The sequence below is a fragment of the Cervus elaphus genome, chromosome 12 (assembly GCF_910594005.1).
Source record: "Cervus elaphus chromosome 12, mCerEla1.1, whole genome shotgun sequence".
Taxonomy (NCBI): Eukaryota; Metazoa; Chordata; class Mammalia; order Artiodactyla; family Cervidae; genus Cervus; species Cervus elaphus.
Genome location: NC_057826.1, coordinates 4,094,931 through 4,111,585, shown reverse-complemented (window position 1 = coordinate 4,111,585; position 16,655 = coordinate 4,094,931). Strand labels below are relative to the sequence as shown.

Below are 16,655 nucleotides of genomic sequence, written 5' to 3'. Positions count from 1 at the left end.
ATTTCCCTGTAGCCATTTTTTTCTCATGCTGTATTTTTTTTCTTTGTGATGTATTCTTAAATAACAGAAAAAACATGAGAAGGTATTCCACTTTTGCTTTATCTTTGTTCTTATCAGTCATTTGAGTATCAGATACAAGTTATAAAATTCAGTGTGAAGGCATCTATGCTCACCAACATACAACAAAAGAAAAACAAGCTCTCCTAAAAGAGAAACTAGGGAAACAATCTCATTTACAATAGCATCATAAAGAATAAAATATTTTGGAATAAATTTAACCAAGGAGTTGAAAAATCTATGTGAGATTGATGAAATAAGACACAAATAATATAAAGCTACCATATGCTTATGGATAAGAAGAATTAATGTTGTTAAAATGTCCATACTGTCCAAAGCAATCTATATAGATTCAATGAAATCTCTATCAAAATTTCAATAGCATTTTTCACTGAAATTAAAAAAATAATCCTAGAATTCATATGAAACCACAAAAATTGTGAAAAGCCAAAATAATCTTGAGAAAGAAGAACAAGACTGACACTTTCTGGTTTCAAATCATGTTACAAATGTATAGTTATAAGAACAGTATGATACACATTAAAAAACAGACTCGTAGATCAATAGAATAGAAAGCCCAGTAATAAATGTATACATATGGTAACTAATATTCAACAAAGGCACCAGTAGTACACAATGGGGAAAAGATAGTCTCCTCAGCAAATGATATTGAGAAAACTGGATATTCACATGTGAAATAGTGAAATTGGATCTTTGTCTTACACAATACACAAAAGTCAACTCAAAATGGATCACAGACCTAAACGTAAGACCTTAAATTTTTGCTGGCTAAAATTTTGGGTTTCCCTGACCACCGAAGATGAATTAAAAAACATGGAGACAGAGTTTGGAGGAAATAGAAAGGTAATTTAAGTCACAGTCAGCAGAAAGTTGAACACTACTGTGTTCATGCCTCAAGAACTGTACCCCCACTCATGAGGAGACCAGGGGCTTAGACAAGATGAGGGCTCACAGTCAGGAGTCAGTGATGAGGACCAAAGGTGTTCGGATCTTGATTTCTTCCTCTTGCATTGTTTCAAAGACAGTCATAGGCTGGCATCAGTAACCCAGTAACTGAGTTTGGCAGTTTGGTGGCTCTGCAGCCTTCTTTCTGATATGTAAAAAGAAGACCTATGAAGGAAAGAGTGTTGTAAGGGTAAACACAAGATATTTAGAATAGATTCAACAGTATAGGAGTGAAGTATAACTCCTGCAGGGCTAAGGGGCAGAAAAACGAACTTAGTGACAGATATTCAGAGTTAGGAGGAGTTAAAGTACAACAAAACTAGGAATGTTCAGGCCTGTTCTCTTTTCTTCTTTGTTCTCAGGAAAGAGAAAGAAAAAAAAATTCCTCTTCCCCCTCCCCCGCCCCGTTTCATTGCAACGAAACCATAAAATCCCTAGAAGAGAACAGAGAAAAATTTTCTTGACGTTAGTCTTGTCAAAATTTTTTTAATATTATACCAAAAGCACAGGTAATAACAACACAAACAGTCAAGTGGGACTATATCAAACTAAAAAGTTTCTGCACAGCAAAGGAAACAATCAACAAGATGAAAAAATTAGATATGGAGTGGTAGAAAATATTTACAAGCCATATATCTGATAAGAGATTAATACATAAGGACTAATACAACTCAAAAGCAAAAATAAGTAAATGAATAATAACCCAATTTTTAAATGGGCAAAGACCTGAATTAACATTTTTCCAAAGAATATACACAAATGGCCAAGAAATATAAGAAAATGTGTTCAAAATCACTACCCATCAGAGAAAAGCAAGTTAAAACCACAGTGAGATATCAATTTATACCTGTTTGGATGGCTGTTATTTAAAGTAAATAACACAAACAAAAAATAAATAAACAGCTAAGATCATGGCCTCTGATCCCATCACTTCATGGGAAATAGATGGGGAAACAGTGGAAACAGTGTCAGACTTTATTTTGGGGGGCTCCAAAATCACTGCAGATGGTGACTGCAGCCATGAAATTAAAAGCCGCTTATTCCTGGGAAGGAAAGTTATGACCAACCTAGATAGCATATTAAAAAGCAGAGACATTACTTTGCCAACAAAGGTCCGTCTAGGCAAGGCTATGGTTTTTCCAGTGGTCATGTATGGATGTGAGAGTTGGACTGTGAAGAAAGCTGAGTGCCGAAAAATTGATGCTTTTGAACTGTGGTGTTGGAGAAGACTCTTGAGAGTCCCTTGGACTGCAAGGAGATCCAACTAGTCCATCCTAAAGGAGATCAGTCCTGGGTGTTCATTGGAAGGACTGATGCTGAAGCTGAAACTCCAATACTTTGGCCACCTCATGCAAAGAGTTGACTCATTGGAAAAGACCCTGATGATGGGAGGGATTAAGGGCAGGAGGAGAGGGCGACGACAGAGGATGAGATGGCTGGATGGCATCACCAACTTGATGGACATGAGTTTGAGTAAACTCCAGGAGTTGGTGATGGACAGGGAGGCCTGGCGTGCTGCGATTCATGGGGTCACAAACAGTTGGATACGACTGAGCGACTGAACTGAACTGAACTGATGTCAAAGATGTGGAGGAAAGAGAACACTGGTATGTAGTGGGTAGAAATGTAAATTGGTACCTGAGGAAAAATCAATAACCTCAGATATGCAGATGATACCACCCTTATGGCAGAAAATGAAGAGGAACTAAAGAGCCTCTTGATGAAAGTGAAAAAGGCAAGTGAAAAACCTGGCTTAAAACTCAACATTCAAAAAACTAAGGTCATGACATCTGGTCCCATCACTTCATGGCAAATAGATGGGGAAACAATGGAAACAGTGACAGACTTTATTTTCTTGGGCTCCAATATCACTGCAGATGGTGACTGCAGCCATGAAATTAAAACACACTTCCTCCTTGGAAGAAAAGTTATGACCAACCTAGACAACATATGTTTCAGCATAAAAGGCAGAGACATTACTTAGACAACAAATGTCTGAACAGTCAAGACTATGGTTTCTCCAATAGTCATGTATGAATGTGAGAGTTGGACCATTCTACAGCAGAGCCCTGAAGAACTGATGCTTTTGAACTGTGGTGTTGGAGAAGACTCTTGAGAGTCCCTTGGACAGCAAGGAGATCAAAACAGTTCTTCCTAAAGGAAATCAGTCCTGAATATTCATTGGAAGGACTGATGCTGAAGCTGAAGCGCCAAAACTTTGGCCACCTGATGCAAAGGACTGACTCACTGGAAAAGACCCTGATGCTGGGAAAGATTGAAGGCAAGAGAAGAAAAGGGGACGACAGGGGATGAGATGGTTGGATGGCATCACCGACTCCGTGGACATGAGTTAGTGTGAGCTCCGGGAGTTGGTGATGGACGGGGAGGCCTGGCGTGCTGCAGTCCATGGGGTCACAAAGAGTCCAACAGGATTGAGCGACTGAACTGAACTGAACTGATAGCCACTAGGGAAAACAAAGGTTCTTCAAAGATTTTTAAACAGATCTTACTATGTGATCCAAAAATTCCACTTCTGGGCACTTTTTCAAAGGAATTAAAGTCAAGATCTTAAAAAGATTCTTGTACTCCTACACTTACTGAAGCAATTTTCACAGTAACCAAGATAGAGAAACACCCCAAATATCTATCAGCAGATGAATAAATAAATAAAAGGTGGTATATACACACAATATAATATTATTCAGTCTTACAAAAGGAGAGCCTACCATTTGCAACACATGGATTAACCTGGAGGATGTTAAGCTAAATTAAACAAGCAGCACATAAAGACAAATATTGCATAATCTCACTAACCTTGGAATCTAAAGTTGTACAACTCATAGAAGCAGCGAGTAAAGTTACTAGGCACCGAGGAGAGGAGTGAATGGGGAAATGCTGATCATGAACAAATTTTCAGTTCAATTCAGTTCAGTTCAGTCTCTCAGTCATGTCTGATTCTTTGCGACCCCATGAATCGCAGCACGCCAGGCTTCCCTGCCCATCACCAACTCCCGGAGTTTACTCAAACTCATGTTCATCAAGTTGGTGATGCCATCCAACCATCTCATCCTCTGCCGTCCCCTTCTCCTCCTGCCTTCAATCTTTCCCAGCATCACGGTCTTTTCCAATAAGTCAGCTCTTCGCATGAGGTGGCCAAAGTATTGGAGTTTCAGCTTCAGCATCAGTCCTTCCAATGAACACCAGGCCTAATCTCCTTCAGGATGGACTGGTTGGATTGCCTTGCAGTCCAAGGGACTCTCAAGAGTCTTCTCCAACACCACAGTTCGAAAGCATCAATCTTTCAGTGCTCAGCTTTCTTTATAGTCCAGTTCTCACATCCATACATGACCACTGGAAAAACCATAGACTTGAATTTTCAGTTACACAAGATGAATAAGTTCTGAAACTCTAATCTATGGCATGTTGATTATAGGTAACAACACTGTACTGTATATTTGAAATTTGCCAAGAGGGTAGATGCTAAGTGTTCTCACCACACATACACAAAAGTAATTATGTGAGGTGATGGATATTTTAATTAGCTTGTTTGTAGTGATTATTTCAGGCTTCCCTAGTGGCTCAGCTGGTAAAGAATTTGCCTGCAATGTGGGAGACCTGGGTTCAATCTTTGGGTTGGGAAGATCCCCTGGAAAAGGGAACGGCTACCCACTCCAGTACTCTGGGCTGGAGAATTCAATGGACTACAGTCCATGGGGTCACAAGGAGCCAGACACAACTGAGCGACTTTTGCTCTCATATGCATATGTCAAATCATTAAGTAACACACCTTAAATATATAAAAGCAAATGAAGTAACAAACAAATAATAAGCAGGACTTTAGTAAAAGTGACTGCTTAAAAGGTTCAAGTCAGCATTAAAGAAACATCAGCTCAGTTCAGTTCAGTTCAGTTCAGATCAGTCGCTCAGTCGTGTCCAACTCTTTGTGACCCCATGAATGGCAGCACGCCAGGCCTCCCTGCCCATCACCAACTCCCGGGGTTTACTCAAACTCATGCCCATTGAGTCGGTGATACCATCCAGCCATCTCATCTTCTGTTGTCCCCTTCTCCTCCTGCCCCCAATCCCTCCCAGCATCAGGGTCTTTTCCAATGAGTCAACTCTTCACATCAGGTGGCCAAAGTATTGGAGTTTCAGCTTCAGCATCAGTCCTTCCAATGAACACCCAGGACTGATCTCCTTTAGGATGGACTAGTTGGATCTCCTTGCAGTCCAAGAGACTCTCAAGAGTCTTCTCCAACACCACAGTTCAAAAGCATCAATTTTTCAGCACTCAGCTTTCTTCACAGTCCAACTCTCACATCCATACATGACCACTGGAAAAACCATAGCCTTGCCTAGATGGACCTTTGTTGGCAAAGTAATGTCTCTGCTTTTTAATATGCTGTCTAGGTTGGTCATAACTTTCCTTCCAAGCAGTAAGCGTCTTTTAATTTCATGGCTGCAGTCACCATCTGCAGTGATTTTGGAGCCCCCCAAAATAAAGTCTGACACTGTTTCCACTGTCTCCCCATCTATTTCCAGGTAATGGGACCAGATGCCATGATCTTAGTTTTCTGAATGTTAAGCTTTAAGCCAACTTTTTCACTCTCCTCTTTCACTTTCAAGAGGCTTTTTAGTTGCTCTTCACTTTCTGCCATAAGGGTGGTGTCATCTGCATATCTGAGGTTATTGATATTTCTCCCAGCAATCTTGATTCCAGCTTGTGCTTCTTCCAGCCCAGCATTTCTCATGATGTACTCTGCATATAAGTTAAATAAGCAAGGTGACATTATACAGGCTTGACATACTCCTTTTCCTATTTGGAACCAGTCTGTTGTTCCATGTCCAGTTCTAACTGTTGCTTCCTGACCTGCAAACAGGTTTCTCAAGAGGCAGGTCAGGTGGTCTGGTATTCCCATCTCCTTCAGAATTTTCCACAGTTATTGTGATCCACACAGTCGAAGGCTTTGGCGTAGTCATTAAAGCAGAAATAGATGTTTTTCCTGGAATTCTCTTGCTTTTTCAATGATCCAGCAGATATTGGCAACTTGATCTCTGGTTCCTCTGTCTTTTCTAAAACCAGCTTGAACATCTGAAAGTCCTCGGTTCACGTATTGCTGAAGCCTGGCTTGGAGAATTTTGAGCATTACTTTGCTAGCGTGTGAGATGAGTGCAATTGTGCGGTAGTTTGAGCATTCTTTGGGATTGCCTTTCTTAGGGATTGGAATGAGAACGGACTTTTCCAGTCCTGTGGCCACTGCTGAGTTTTCCAAATTTGCTAGCATATTGAGTGCAGCACTTTCACAGTATCATCTTTCAGGATTTGAAAGAGCTCAACTGGAATTCCATCACCTCCACTAGCTTTGTTCATAGTGATGCTTTCTAAGGCCCACTTGACTTTACATTCCAGGATGTCTGACTCTAGGTGAGTGATCACACCATTGTGATTATCTGGGTCATGAAGATCTTTTTTGTACAGTTCTTCTGTGTATTCTTGCAACCTCTTCTTAATATCTTCTGCTTCTGTTAGGTCCATACCATTTCTGTCCTTTATTGAGTCATTTTTGCATGAAATATTCCCTTGGTATCTCTAATTTTCTTGAAGAGACCTCTAGTCCTTCCCATCCTGTTGTTTACCTCTATTTCTTTGCATTGATCGCTGAGGAAGGCTTTCTTTTCTCTCCTGGCTATTGTTTGGAACTCTGCATTCAAATGGGAATATCTTTCCTTTTCTCCTTTGCTTTTAGCTTCTCTTCATTTCACAGCTATTTGTAAGGCCTCCTCAGACAACCATTTTGCCTTTTTGCATTTCTTTTCCATGGGGATGATCTTGATCCCTGTCTTCCGTACAATGTCACGAACCTCCATCCATAGTTCATCAGGCACTCTGTCTATCAGATCTAGTCCCTTAAATCTATTTCTCACTTCCACTGTATAGTCATAAGGGATTTGACTTAGGTCATACCTGAGTGGTCTAGTGATTATCCTTACTCTCTTCAGTTTAAGTCTGAATTTGGCAATAAGGGGTTCATGATATGAGCCACAGTCAGCTCCGGGTCTTGTTTTTGCTGACTGTATAGAGCTTCTCCATCTTTGGCTGCAAAGAATATAATCAATCTGATTCCGGTGTTGACCATCTGGTGATGTCTAAGTGTAGAGTCTTCTCTTGTGTTGTTGGAAGAGGATGTTTGCTATGACCAGTGCGTTCTCTTGGCAAAACTCTATTAGCCTTTGCCTTGCTTCATTCCGTACTCAAAGGCCAAACTTGCCTGTTACTCCAGGTGTTTCTTGACTTCCTACTTTTGCATTCCAGTCCCCTATAATGAAAAGGACATCTTTTTTTGGTGTTAGTTCTAAAAGATCTTGTAGGTCTTCATAGAACCGTTCAACTTCGGCTTCTTCAGTGCTAGCACCAGACAAATCCATGAGTCTTTATAAATGCCCTAGGCAATTTAGATTCAGGAGTCATATTAGCCTCATTTTTCTTTCAAAACACTCTACCTCTGTTTTCCTTCACCAAGAAATTAGGGAACATTTTTCAGTAGAGAAAATCCAAAAGTGCAATGGTTTGTTTCCAGACAGATTTATTGAAGATGGAGAATCCAAAATACACAGTGGCATCAAGAAAATCAATGCAAGACAGTTCTAAGGGTTTTAAGAAGCACTCGTTTCCTCCTGTGTTTAGGTAGAAGGAATTTGTTTAAAAAAAAAAATCTGTACTAATAAAATTGAACAATGAAGTAAATTCCCCTTCAGGTTATTTTTTTCCCCTGATTTTCTACATATTTTTACAGTCAACCAATCTCCTACAGTCATTTTATTCAATGATAAACTCTTCCCCTAACTCTTTTGTCTTATTTCAAATCCTGAAAATTTCATAGCATTGTGGCCACAGTTGCCTATTGTATCCCTTTTCCTGATTTGAAGCCTTGGTGGCAGTTCTTGTGTGATAAAGTAAACCAAGGAGTATTATTCAAAACTGCCTATAGCTACCTCCCTATTCCCCTTCCCCCCCTCTTCACATGATGATATTGGATCCAGGACAGAAAAGAAGTCAGGTGAAGCACAAAATAATTTATTATACTTTATAATTCCTCACGGAACATTTTATCTCAGCTTTCCTCCCACACACATTGTATACACACCACTGCCCTGCGGGTCACTTCAGACACCTGAAGTTGAGTCAGACAAAACATATATTACCCATAAATTATCTCCGTAAACCATGTGAATCAGATAGCACACAGGCAAAGGGCACATCCAATGAAAAGGCTCAGCCCTGTGATTAATGAATTGGAGAAACCGGAGGAAATCAAGTGGACAATATTAATGAACCTCTGACTCACCCCTAAGACGTGTGAAGAAGGAGTGTGCAGGCTTTGAAAGAAAGCATGAAGCAAGATGTGTACAGGAAGAGAAGGTGTTTTAAGAATCCAAGACTCGGCAAGGTACAGACAATTAGAAGCAAAACTAATTGCATTTTTGAAGCTGTAAATTATAAAGGTTCTAACCGAAATATCCACCCATTATCAAGTACAACTTGATAATGAAAAACAGAAAAACAACAATAATTCAAAATTCAACTGATTGTTGCCTCTATCAGCTGACACAGGAAGTCCAATGTATTCAAAGCTCTCTCTGTCTATAGACCCAGATATGCCAGTATCCCAGAGGATATTTTAAGTGTTTTCACAAATAAATCTATTACTAGATTTACTAGGTTACTGCTTCATCACATCCAATCATGACCCTCTTGTCTCTTCTGCTATTTTTCGGCCCCATCACTTCTGACTGTAGCCACCACCGCTCCATCAGCTAACACTGCCCTCTAGCATTCTTCCACACCACCCGGTAGGACTTGGTATTTTCCTGCCAATGATTGTCACTGGTCCTGGGGTTTGCAGTCTCCTGAAGTTGTGTATCCATCACTGATTCATTGGTTCCTTTAACTAATGTTTGGACCTACTGTGTTCCAATTGCGGTCCAGGTACTTGGAATACAGTAGCAAATGAGTCAGATTGCTCTTGAATTCAGGTAAAGTAAGCAGACTTCAAAAGCAAACAAAAAATAAACAAGATAATTTAAACAATTGTGAAGCATGACAAAAACAAAATATGATAATATGATGTCCTTACATGGCTGAGCAGCAACATAGAAAGAACACCAAGGAACACTGAACCAGCCCTCCCTCTGTGACCTCTTTTCTTTGAAGTTCAACATGACTAATCCCACTATAGTCCCTGCATCCCTTTCTCATCAGCAGAAAATGGAACAGAGGAAGTTAAAGGACAGGGCCACTACCTTTAAAGACACATCCTCGAAGTTGCATATATCACTTACCCTTATATTCTACTGTAAATATCACTTATCCTTATATTGTAGTGTACAAAATTTAATTACTTGACCACATATAACTCATTAGTTAGATGAGTGAAGTGAAATGTGGTCTATATTCTAGTAAGTCACATACCTAGCCAAGAATTTGAAGTTCCAATACTCCAGAGAAAATGGGTTAATAGCTTGGAACAAGCAGCCCTGTGATACTTACATAAGCAAATTTATTATTCGCCTTTGACAAATGAGGAAACTGTAAGAGGGAGAGAAATGACTTGCTAATATGTAGCAGAGCCAGGATTTGCACCTAAGAAATCCAGGTCTTTCTGGTATATTGAGATAAATACACTAAAATAAGTGAAAAAAGGGAAAGGGAAGAGGCTGAGTGCGTTAGCAAAAAGGAGAGGGATACCATTGATAACCTCCTTAATTTGTGCAGCTACAATTTAGAAGAAATATGTTAAGAAAGAAAAGTCTAATTCCTGGGAGTGAAAGTGTCTTACCTTTCTTCTTTGAAGACTCACCTGCCACATGAGAAAGACCAAAGATGTGGACAAGATTAATTCTGACAGTAGGGTTAGGATGCAATCTTAAAAGTCACTTGGGTACAGAAAGAGAGTGGTATGTGGAGAGTGGCAATTTAGTGCCACTAATTAACCAATTCTTCTCAGCATTAAAAATAAGAAAACTAACTCTTGGCTGGCCCATGAGCTAGGAGGATCTCACCCACTTTCTTGATGCACTAAACAGCAAACAGAAAAGCAAATGGACATAAGAGGGCAGGAGTTTGCCTTCAAAAAAACTCACCCAGCAATAATTCTAAATGCTCACAACTGTGAATAATGTTTCCAAATTATGTTTATATTTTGTGGAAATAGAAGGCTCAGGAAGCTACTGATTTGGGAGTGTTTTTTTTTTTTTTTCTTTGATCGTTACAAGGCTTGGCATTTTCAAGAACGCTAGCTATCAAGATGTTAAATCAAGGACACTGGACTGGGTCTCCCAGGGGTCCAGGGTGAGGTCGGGGAGGCAAGTGCAGGGAACACAGATTCAGCGAGGTGGTATGAGAGCATAGGCTCTGGGGACAAGGTACACGAAAGGCAGTCGCGATATAACCTCTCATTTCTTTAGTCACTGCACGAGTCTCACTTACAGATACAAAATTAAGCAAGTGTTTTCAGTGATTTCTTCTGGAAGCCAGCAAGGGCCCAATGGCAGAGCTGACGGGACCAAAATAATCCTCAAGAATACAAGGGAGCCCTGAATAAGTGAACTCAAGAATTCACCCAGATTCACAGGAAGTCATGGTCTTGTAGCTTTTGCATAATTTTCACCCAAGGGTTTCTAAACCTCTGAGGGAGAGAAAATACCCAAGTGTCTTGTGAACTGCATCGGAAAGCAAAGCACAAGGTCTATGCTGATAAAGGACTCGGGCACTTTGACATTTGGGCACTAGGTGAGTTAGTTACTTAAGCAAGCAACCACTAGACACTGCATTAAAAATGAAGAGAGGCTGCAAAAAGAAGAAAGTAGGTGAAAAGGAAGGAAACTAATATTGTCTGCCCCCAATATACCAAGCTGTGTGCATCCTGTATTTTCTCCCATTTAATTCCCACAACTGCTCTGAACTAGGTCACATCCTAATAAAGAAATGTTGAACCTGAAACTCAAAGAAGATAAGCTTCTTTCCAAGTGGCACCTTGCTTGGAATGGAGGCGCTGCGTGAAGAAGAGTATATTTTGGTTTCTGACTCAAGGTTCCAACAGACTCTTGGAAACTGTCACTCTCCAAAGTCCATGGCCATCACCAGAGGTCAGACATTCATTGCAGATGACCAAGTCTCCAGAATGGTGCCATAAATCAGAGCAATAAGATCCAGCTCACTCATAAATTGTCCTGCTTCCAGCCAACTCAAGAAGATCCAATCTTCTGGCACTAAAAATTTGAAGAAGTGTTCAAACTCGATTAAGACTTACAGATTGGCTTTTGCCCTGGCTCTTTTGAAAGGGAATAAAATGTGAAGGCAAACTGAAGTGTTTAGAGCTGTGACAGTATTGTGGCATCAAACCGTCCATGGAGTTCTTCGAGAATACACAAGTCCAGACTTTCCCTTCTAGAAATTCTGATTCATTAGGCCTGAGATTACACCCGGATAGTATGCCTTTATAAAAGCTTCTCATGGGATGCTTCATACATTTCATTGTGAGTCTAACGAAAGCAACACAGCTGAGCCCTACCGCATTAATGCAAACTAAGGGGCAGGGAAAGGCGTCCAAATTAACGTGAAATCAGTTTAAAATGCTAGTAGTAAGATTTGGCTATATTGCTATGGAGGTTGGTCAGAATGGGGGCTAGAACATTCGATCTCCTCTCCAGCTACCAACAGACCAGAGGCGGCTTTGAAAACAGCATCTCTGTGTGTTAACTCCCACATGAGCTTGTGCATGCTAAGCCACTTCAGTCACGTTCAACTTTGCGACCCCGTGGACTGCAGCCCGCCAGGCTCCTCAGTCCATGGGATTCTCCAGGCAAGAATACTGGAGTGGGTTGCCATGCCTTCCTCCAGGGAATCTTCCTAATCCAGGGATCGAACGCGTGTCTCTTATGTCTCCTGAAATGGCAGGTGGATTGTTTACCACCAGGGCCACCTGGGAAGCGGAAAAGCAAAGATGTTCCCTCCATGACTATCTCAGAAGAGACAGCGTTGGCAAGTGTGGCTGCCTCCCTGGCTGACGGCCGCTGCACCCATTGGTGGATCAGACCATTACTCCTTCATTTGTGGTTCTGCACTTGGAGCAGCTCCCGGAGTTTACGGCTGCACAGAGACACCCCGTCCCCAAATATGTAGTCAATGATGCTTCATGGTCAGCTGGCTGACTCTCCGCTCACATTGCCCAGATCCGTTTATGCACCCTCTCAAACAAGAAAGCCCCCAAACTATCACACACATCTTACATGATGATTTGGTGCCAAACCTTTCACACATATATCCCAAAATTCTGTCAGAGCATATAAGGGAAACATCAACAGAGAAAAAATTATTATCATCATCGTTAAACCAAGTGTTTACTGTACAGTGGGCAATTTAGGTGCTTTATGCCCGTTAAGTTACTTAATCATGACAACAACCCATGAAGTAAGATGATACGCAGAAAGAAGCAGCTGCCAGGCTTGCCAGGGAGGTGGTGTGTGCATGTGTTAGCCACGCAGTCATGTCTGACTCTTTGCTCCCCACGGACTGTCAGCCTCCAGGCTCCTCTGTCCATGGGATTCTCCGGGCAAGAACACTGGAGTGGGCTGCCATGCCCTCCTCCAGGAGATCTTCCCAACCCCGGGGTCAAACCTCAGTCTCTTGCACTGCAGACAGATTCTTTACCATCTGAGTCAGCAGGGAGGTGGAGAGACCCTGATCTTACTCTAGGGGGTGGGGAGGCTGCGGCTTTCCTTAAAGATCCCAGCTTATTCGCCTTCATTAGTTATGCCAGTGTCACTGTATGACTGGGGAGTTGAGCCTTCTCTCCCCATTTGTCATTTCATTTCATCTTGCATTTTTCATGAGCTATTACTGTCTAAGAATCCAACCATAGTACCTTTAAAGAATTCTCAGGCATCATTAGCATGTAAGTAAAGGACTATCCTACAATCCTGCGTCTTCATTCAGTCAACAATTTCTGGTTAGAGGGTAAGGAGAAGCACCTTCTCAGAGCTTTCCCTTGATTATTGTAAATGCAAATTATTCATGATGCAGTAAATAATCTTAAACGCACTTAACACAGCCATGGAAATGACAAATCCACCAGGTACACTCCTTAAGATGATTTTTCTACAAACTCCCAGTAAGCTCTGAGAATTTGCTACTTCAGAAGCTCTTTTCTTTCTCATAGAGGAGAAACCACACGAGGCTGAGGATCATACAATAAAAGAGCCAGCTGGTTCTCCTTAGAGGCAATGGATGCACTTCAAATACTTGCTTGACCCTGTGTCTATCCTTGTGTCCGTGACATGGAGGGAAGCCCAGCTCGTCACATTGGAGGAGAAACAGCCGCTGATGGTTCACTCGAAGGATGCCTGCCTTCTGTACAAAGCTAGATGCCTGCCAGACGTCTCTACGCTCTGCCCCACTCTTAGGAGAAGTTGCATCTTCCGGATAGACATCAAGAAGAAAGAAAGATGAGGAAGAGGAGGGCTGCTGTTGTTAAGTCTTTCCACTGTGTCTGACTGTTTGCGACCTCATGGACTGCAGGCTTCCCAGTCCTTCACTGTCTCCTGGCGTCTGCTCAAACTCATGTCCATCGAGTTGACGATGGCTATAACCGCCTCATCCTCTGTTGCCCCCTTCTCCTCCTGCCCTCAATCTTTCCCCGCATCAGGGTCTTTTGCAAGAGATGAAAAGAAAGAGATGGAAGGGAATAAAAAGAGAAAGAGGAGGAGAATGAAGAAGGAAGATGAACAGACTTTTACAAGTGCTCACCACTGAAACCTGGACAGCCTTTCTTCAGTTTGGACCATTATCTGGGAATATACAGTTACTTTAGTTAAAAACTGTTGGGCAAACTATGGAAGAAAGCAAATGACTCTGTACTTTAAGTGTTAAGTGTAGGGGAAGTTGACAGTATCAACAATTTAAAGCATTTTTCTGACAATATGTTGAAGGGCCAATTACTCCCTGATATGACACTACTGATTTGAACTTGTCAGTTTGATGGCAAGCCATTTTTTTGCAGTTTGCATTTTTGCTTTCTTGACAGATGAAATCTTGTTCCAGGGTTTCTGTAAACAGCGGAATGCATGATCTGAGCGCCATCTCCCTCCCAGTAACGCCACACTTGTTTGACTGCTTTATTTACTTCTTATTTTAAAGGATGAGGTTTCTGAAAGAACATCCTTCAAAAATGACTGACATATACACTGAAAAGAGTCGTTAACAACTGGACATTTTTCTTACAGGGGATGAAATAAAATATAAACATCACATAACTAGACTTGCCATCTTTACTATCTAACTACATCTTTTCAGCTTTGATATATGTGAAAGGAGAGTTAAAAGTTTGGAGAATATCATATTTTAGTTATGTAAACATATATATATATATCCATTCTATATAGACATATTTTATATAAATGTATATATGTACATATGCATATATGTGTGTATACATATGTGTGTATATATACATATATTCCTGAATATGTCTGTGTGTAACAACAAAGTAAAATAATAGAGTGTCTTTTAAAGGAGAAATATATCTACTTAAGGGAATAGAATTATGGTCCTCCCCATCTGTATTTGATTTTTAATCTCATATGTATTATAAATACTGTTGTTGTTTAGTCACTCAGTTGTGTACAAATCTTTGGAACCCCGTGGACTGTAGCCCACCAGGCTCCTCTGTCCATGGGATTTCCCAGGAACCCAGTGGAGTGCATTGTCATTTCCTTCTCCGGGGGATCTTCCTGACCCAGGGATCGAGGCTGCCTCTCCTGTTTGGCACATGGCGATTTCTGTGTATAGAAAGAGATTGGTTGTAAGGAATTGGCTCCTGCAATTGTGGAGGCTGACAAGACCGAAGATTCACAAGTTGAGTCAGCAAGCTGGAGACCCAGGAGAACCAATGACGTGGCTCCAATCTGAGTCTGAAAGCCGAAGAGCCAGAAGACCGAATAGTATACACTTTCAACCCAAAGACTGGCAGCCTTCAAATTTATGATGTTTCACTTCGAGTCTAAAGGCAGGAAAAAGTTTATGTCCCAGATCAAAGGCAGTTAGGCAAGAGGAACTCTCCCCTCTTCTGGGAATGGCCTATTTGCTTTATTCAGGCCTTCAGCTGATCAGATGAGTCCCATGGAGGAAAGTGACTGGCTTTGCTCATCTATTCAAATGTTAACCTCATCCAAAACACCCTTATAGAAACACCCAAAATAATGTTTGATGGGATATCTGAGCATCCAGTAGCTCACTCAGGTTGGCAGATAAAATTAACCTTCAAATTCCTAAATCTCAGTTTTTTAACCTGTAATAGAGAAATTAATAAGACTACCTACTTCACAAAATTGCTAAGTGGGATAAATTTTTTGAAATATAAAGCAGTTAGCAAAATACCTGTAACATGATGAGATCCCACTGACTGCTGTCTAGAGTCATAGCCAAGAGTAAGAGTCTCAAAGCGGGCACTGACAAGGAGCCGGCCTACCAGGGAAGAATCTTGATTCTATCCCTTGATGGCCTTGTGATGCTGAGCAGTTACTTAATCTATCCCAGTCTCGGTTTCCTCAACTGTAAAATGCAGTGATAACACCTTCCTTGTAGGCTGTGGTAAGGATTCCTTAAATCAATGCTTCTCCATCAATCTAGCACAATGCTGGCACTTAGAGCAATCAGATACTGGGTAATCTTGTCATCACAAATGCAAACATACTTTACTTCTGTAAAGAACTATTAATATCCTCTCTATTTAACCTCAAAATAAAACAAGAGGGCAACCACTTTTACTAAGAAAATTTTATAAATTTTATAGAAGAGGAAACTGAGAAGGAGAGTGACTGAGAGTCTTGCCAGGTATCATCCAGGGACCAGAATTCCTCATTCGGTGATCAGATCTCACTCAGCTGTGCTTTTATTCTCCTGGCAGGTTGATTTCTTCTACTGGTGATCAGAAATAGTCAAAGCAGCCATGTCCTAAGCATATCATTTTTGAAAATCCGTGTATCTACTCAGGGAACTGGCTGAAAAATATGTGCTATATTTATTAATTCTAGAGAAAATATGGTAAAGATGGTGTGGATCATAATAGTCTGTTTACCCTTTACCTTTCTCTCTCTCTCATACACACACACACACACACACACACACACACCCCACCTGGCATAGGTAGCTCTTTTTCTTTGCATGCTTTTTAGCACCAACTACATTAGCTACTTTACTGAACCCTCTGCATTCATGATCTTGTCTAGTCCTCATAGCAACTGTGATTTAGGAACAACTTATTCCCTCTTTGGGCTTCCTTGGGGGCTAAAATGGTAAAGAATCGCCTGCAATTCAGGAGAGCTGAGTTCAATCCCTAGGTTAGGAAGACTCCCCGGAGAAGGAAATGGCAACCCACTCCAGTATTCTTGCCTGGAGAATCCCATGGACAGAGGAGCCTGGCGGGCTACAGTTCATGGGGTTGCAAAGAATGGGATACGACTGAGCAACTAACACCATTCCCTCTTTAAAAATGAAGAAATGAGGTCTAGAAGGTTTGTCTGAGGTCACGAGTGGTAAATTCAGAAACAGCACCCAGTTGCACTTTCTCCAGAAT

At 41.1% G+C, this 16,655-nt stretch overlaps 1 long non-coding RNA gene across 1 annotated transcript in view; it reads right to left on the bottom strand.

The window, feature by feature from the left end:
* Nucleotides 1-385: 385 nt before the first annotated feature.
* Nucleotides 386-16,655, bottom strand: part of LOC122705602 — an 86,898-nt gene continuing 70,628 nt past the window's right edge. Inside the window, exon 3 of the long non-coding RNA XR_006344153.1 lies at nt 386-1,188. This is a non-coding gene — a long non-coding RNA (uncharacterized LOC122705602). The remainder of the gene's footprint in view (nt 1,189-16,655) is intronic.